The sequence below is a fragment of the Leuresthes tenuis genome, unplaced genomic scaffold (assembly GCF_036924035.1).
Source record: "Leuresthes tenuis unplaced genomic scaffold, fLeuTen1.0.hap1 SCAF_16, whole genome shotgun sequence".
NCBI lineage: Eukaryota > Metazoa > Chordata > Actinopteri > Atheriniformes > Atherinopsidae > Leuresthes > Leuresthes tenuis.
Genome location: NW_027325370.1, coordinates 24,495,844 through 24,501,843, shown reverse-complemented (window position 1 = coordinate 24,501,843; position 6,000 = coordinate 24,495,844). Strand labels below are relative to the sequence as shown.

Sequence of the window (6,000 nt, the reverse complement as noted above, 5' to 3'; positions counted from 1 at the left end):
GATTCACCTTATTCATACATTTATCTTTCATCATCAAAAGAGCAAACTGACAAGGACCCACAGATAACATTATTTTCATTTTGTTAGAAAACATTATTTTTTATTACCCCACTAGCACAAGGAGTTTTCCTCTTCCCTCTTGCTGTTGTGAGTCATTCCTAATGCACACCAGGGAAATCTTTCATTTTTACAAACCAACGCACACCCAGACTTGTTCTCATGTTCTTATTCTACACAATAAAACAAATTTTCATTATGTTTACGAAAACTTGGTCTTCTAAATATCCAAAATGAAGTGACAGATGACTCTTCCTTTTCCAGAATCCTTCAGGAAGTGACGGTACTGTTCTAAATGCTGATTCACCTCCAATCCAAACACAAAATATCTCACATCAGAGAGGAATTGACCATTCATGGAAATACCTGCCTCATACAAAGGCTGCTTAACATAAACACCAACACCTAATGTTTGTGCTAAAATTCTGATTCATCCTTCCTAATAATGTCCCTTGTGAGAGACAGAGCTGCCGGTGTCTTGTGACTCAATCCCTCTTCCAAATGCAATTCTAAATAAGGCAGTGTGCTCCTCTGTGCTATTTATCAGCACTCACTGGTACTCACTGTCTCCGTTTATGACCTGACATAGTGCAAGCAAGTCACCAAAGACTGAAATGGAGTCTCTGTTCTTAGTTGCTGGATTTCTTACACATGACCAGTTTTGAGCTTTTCCAGTCAGAGGGAGGGAAGATTGAAAATGTGAGCAGACAGGAGACAAGAGGAGAGAGGGCAACAGATGAGGAGACAAGAGGAGGTGTACTGGTCTCGAGAAAACATCCGATTCCCAAAATTAGGCTGATGAATCATCTAATGTCCCAAATTACACAATTACTCCTGCTCTTCCCCCTCTTATCCCATTTCAGATAAAGCTAAGCTTTTCGCAATTTCTTGGCCCATGTTTATCTTCAAACCTTCTGATGGAGCTGTCAGTGAGTTCAAAGTTTAAGTTGGGTGGTTATCTGTGTGCGCATGTGGTTGCGGTTAGTAGCTTTACCCATTAAGCCATATCAATAGGATGTTAAGCGGTAGAGAATTTTTTAAAGAATTATCTGAGTTAAGTGTTATGCTGACGTTACTCTTATCAGTCAGCTGTATTAATCTTGCAAGTGGATGGTGAAATCTCAGATACAAATAGGGATTTAGTGCTCCTATCGCAGGCTGCCTCTGACAGCAAATGACGGTTAAAAGTTTTTTATCTACACTGGCTTTTATGTCTTTCTTTTTCTGCCCACTTCCCACCTCCTCGTCTCCTTCGTCACTCCTCTAGAGGTTCCCTCAGGAGTGATACAGTGAAAGCCTCACTCCTCATATGAAATGTGTCTGGTTTCTATTAGTGATTTGGCACAGACCTCTGTGTGCATTCTGTCTAGGTACAGGAGCTCTTAAGACAGAAATTTCCCATTTTACAAGACAGCCCCCATCCCTTGGTCTGTCTCTCTCATTTTGACTCACACAAAGATACTACATGGAATTACTGCGTTACCCCCCACTGTAACGCCCCTGCAAGCAGGGGACATAGACAACCCGGAACATTTGAGTCTCCCAGTAAACTTGTGCGTGTCAACATGTATGTTTCCATGACTAAGATGCTGGGTTGGACTCCCAGAGGAGCTGCCGTCATGGGTGCGGTCAGCTTTTTTCGACAGATCCACCTCAGCCCATCAGGACTTGGCTGAATCACAGCCACTGAGGAGTTGAATTACACTTAGAAGAAATACTTTGTTGTCTTCGTAATACCCCATGTGAACAATAATGATGTATGCCTGTGAGAAAGAACAGAAAAAAATTGTACTTGCATGATAGGCAGTCCAGAGAATATACTGGATTAGGTCTGTGATAAATGAGGCATAAGAAAAATCATGCAAGAGAGGAATCCAGCCCCACTGATAAGGCAAAGAGTCGTATTGTATATATCTGCTGCATGACATGCATATTGTAATAGAATAAGCTGAAGTCAGTTTGTAGTTTCAATTCACTTTTAATTCAAATAAGAAATTCTTTATTTGGCCAGTCCCATGTGTATATGCGCATCTGAGAAGCTGCTCAGACCTGGTACTAACTTTGTGATAACTGATCATATCACAAGGGGGTAGCTCTGAGTATAACTGTGGATACACTCAAGAAGGATTAAGTTAGCATTCGGAAGCTAACAGTTTGAACAGTCTGAACACACATCCGTTCTGGGTCACATTGAAGGACCATCTGACATGACGTTATCAAGCAGTAGAGTTTTAGCTAGGATGTTTTTTTGGTCCTCAATTTACCATAAAATTAATACACAGCATCCAAATACACAGGATATATAATTCAAAGAAAACCTCCTGCTCATATTTTATTGTATTGAACAAAGTAACTATGAATTCAGCTACAAAGATCTTTATCTGTTCCATTGGTCCTTTAAAAAAGGTCCTTGCTCAAATGCGTAGAGCATAGCTGCACTAATTTTGGTCCTCTACAGCGAGGAATGCAACCCCATTGATCCTTTTCCAATTTAAATTAACAATCAGATTGAAACATCTAAATATTGTAGGCAGAGGCATTCAGTCTATGCTGATGCCTGACATTGTAACCAAATTGAAAGCACCAGCTGAATAAACACCATTTTAAGAAAAAAAAAGAGAGAGACATCAAATTAATAATTCAATCAAATCAATAATAAACAGTCCACCAGTATACTGTATATTGAACGTATTAAAATTTTTAATCATCAAATTTGGTCATAATAACTGCTTTGTTATGAGAGAAAGTGTAGAACTATGTTTTAACTTAAAGTGAGCAAAAGTGCTATACACTGTTTGTAGCTGCTTATCACACTTCCCCTATTTTGAAATCCATTTTTAACAGTATCTGAGATATTCAGACAGTCAGTATGTAATCTAGCCAAATCCCAGTTTATAATGTCTCTGGTCATACCCTAAAAGTTGAGATCCTACATTTCCCATACATCACCTCGATAGCATCCTTTATTCAACTCTACATAACCAGTAAATGCCACATTTTTTAAATCTATTTTCAGGGTCTATAAAACATTTTCCAATGAAATTCTTAAGTCCCGACAGCCTCCTGAATCAGTGCACGTTAGAACAGATCCAGAGCTTCGAAATTTGACTTCATCATGTCTAAACAGTGTGCTCCCCTGCCTGGTTCTATAATTGCTTCCATGTCTCTTGGTTGTGGTGCAGGCCATTCTGATGATGTTAGTGGGAGGTTGAGAAGGAAACTTTTGAATGAGGACAGCAGAGACCAGCTGGGTGGGGTCATATACAGGCCTATTCTGTCAGCTGAGAGTACTGCATGTAGATGACACAGCTCTGGTGATCGCTGTACAGAATGAGCAAGGCTTTCCTATACTCATAATGAGTTATTTCCAGAGCAATGATGCCTGGCATCATTATGTCTTGAACCATAACCTCTTACTGCCAAGTAAAATCATCACATGCCTAACAAAAGTGGAATAAAGTACATTATGTGCATGTAAACTTCTTGTAGTTTTTTGCACTATGGGAGGCCTTAAAATGTGAAGTAGATCATTTTTTAGAAATGTTATAGAAAGTTAGATAAATATTTTTCATCCAAGGCTCTGCTGAAAATCGACCTAAATTTGTTGAATTTCTTTACTGTTCAACACATATTAGTCTTATAGACATAATATGTCTAACATCTTATAGACGGATGGACTGTCAAAGGCAGGCATTTTTAAGAATACAGAATGAACTTAGTGTCCAGACAATATCCAGGTGTTTGGATGATCTACAGCCCAGAAGGGGGGGTTGAATTCCACAGGTGCCTTCTGGTATCTCTGACCTCAGTGTACCAGGTGTTTCTATCTCTCAAGATACTGCTTGATAAGAACAGTTTTGAGGTAATATCAGGACAAACATGTTCACTGTTATATAGGAGCAAAAAGAAAATGTATTCACAACTGAAAAGATTAACTGGCAGCCGCCTCTTTCTCACCCAACATTACAGAGAAACTCAAGTTAGGAAGGCTGTTATCAGTAACTTCATGAGAACAACAACCAATTGTTCTCCACTCCTAGGATCTGGAAAGTCTGTATTCACCACATTACGGCTGAGCTGAGGGTGGCCTGCTTTCTTTGCTAATGTTTACCACATAAAAGGTTTCACATGTAGGTCATGTGCCAGTAAAACAATTGCAAGCATTGTTAAATAAGTGTTTCTCACAAAGATGATCTTACAGATGAGGGTGTGCTGCGAGAACTAAAGCTACATCTGCATCTTCAGTCTGTAACACTCCTACCCATTTCAACTGACGGGTGAGGTCAAGAGATGTCTGTTGAGTAGGAGACTGCTGAGTCGCATCATATAAGTGATGCAATACCAACAGTTTCATGATTTAACAACTTCTTATTCCCTATGATATCTTGCATTGACTGTTAGGTTTCCGACTTCTCTGTACTTTTCGTTTAAACACACTGTGATCTATGCTAAGTCAAACTTACTCTCATGTCCTTATGTTCATTCATACAAATCACAGTTATTATGACCTAATGATAATAATCAAGAGTTGCTTTGACAATTGCAGCCACAAGGAACTTTTAAAATGAATTATCTCTTTACTCTGCCAGTTTCTCTAAGTGTATTATGTGCACATTACTGACCTCTTGTGCAGTGGCGATTTTGTCTTCTTGCAAAGGTGTAGATCGTATGACTTGCAGATGGAAGCTGTCTGCTTAGAGCCCTTAGACTGAGGAAAGACTTGACCCCAAATTAACCCCTTTTTCATACATTGGCTACACCTTATCAACACTAAAAAGATGTCCTTGTTAAGCAGCTGCTGTTCCTCCTTGATAATTCATATAGACCAAAAAGATGAGGCTCAGCACAGCATCAGTGTGTGTTTAGGGGCTGATCATAAATCCTTACCGTTAATGCCTCACAAACACACATATAGATGTGCCACTTGAAGGTCACTTGGAGGCAGTCTTAAAAATAGCGGAGCAATCGGAACTGTGAGCTGCTCTTCATTCTTAGTTTTGAAGCTTTGTCCGCTTAGCTGTAAAATGACTGAAAAGCAGTGTGTTGGAACACCAAGGCTGTGGTTTGCACAAAAATAGGATCATTAAGATCAAATTCAGGGCGTGTGTCATTATGCATTTCAAAACAAGTCAGCAAGAAGTTTAAGGTTCTTCCCATCTTGTCACTAGCAATCATTTTTTGGAGATGTTGAGAATTGAAAATCATTATGCTGTGACTGAATGCTGAGGGAAGATGTTAGACCCAACCAGACATGTTAGGACTCACTCAAAATCATTTTCACTTAGCTTTTTTTTTTTTTTTTTCCAAATGCAATTATTTGTTTATGTTGTCATGGTTATATAAAACATTTTCCATTTGCAGAAGCCATTGGATAAGTGGTCAAACTGAGTATGTGACTTGGGTGTTTTCTTTCGAAAGATTACAGAGTAATGCACAATATCAAAATCAATATAAACTCAGATGAAGAGCACAGCTTGTTTACCAATGTAATTTCACATCCTAAAAGATGATGCCTCCTTTTTACACAGGTCAGGCTTGAAAATATGCAGCAGTTTAACATAATAAAAATCAAAGCATTCTAAAATTGAAAAAGAATTTGGGTAAAATGATATGAATTGTGTTACTCAGAGTTAGTCAGTGTGAAACAGCCTGCTCTATCCACAAAACCACCAAATACATCTAGCAGCAACTCTTAAACTTTCACAGTTGGATTTGTACAGATTAACCAACAAGATAACCTGTGTTAATTATTGAGCTTTAGAAGTGCAAACATATGTATTTTAGCACCAGATGAGAGACCCAGAGTTGGCTAATCATTAGCTTAACAGTTGTTTCATCTGGTTTCATGTGTGTGAATAGTAATTATATGAAGTGCAAAGTTGTTGCTTTTTTGGTTTGTTTGTTTTGTTAATTTGATTTTCATTACCAGCTTTGACATCTTAT

At 38.6% G+C, this 6,000-nt stretch overlaps 1 protein-coding gene across 1 annotated transcript in view; it reads right to left on the bottom strand.

Moving 5' to 3' along the window:
- Positions 1-297: 297 nt before the first annotated feature.
- Positions 298-6,000, bottom strand: part of tfcp2 (transcription factor CP2) — a 41,581-nt gene continuing 35,878 nt past the window's right edge. Inside the window, exon 17 of the transcript XR_011907838.1 lies at positions 298-308. The gene's annotated coding sequence lies outside the window, so the exon portion shown is untranslated. The remainder of the gene's footprint in view (positions 309-6,000) is intronic.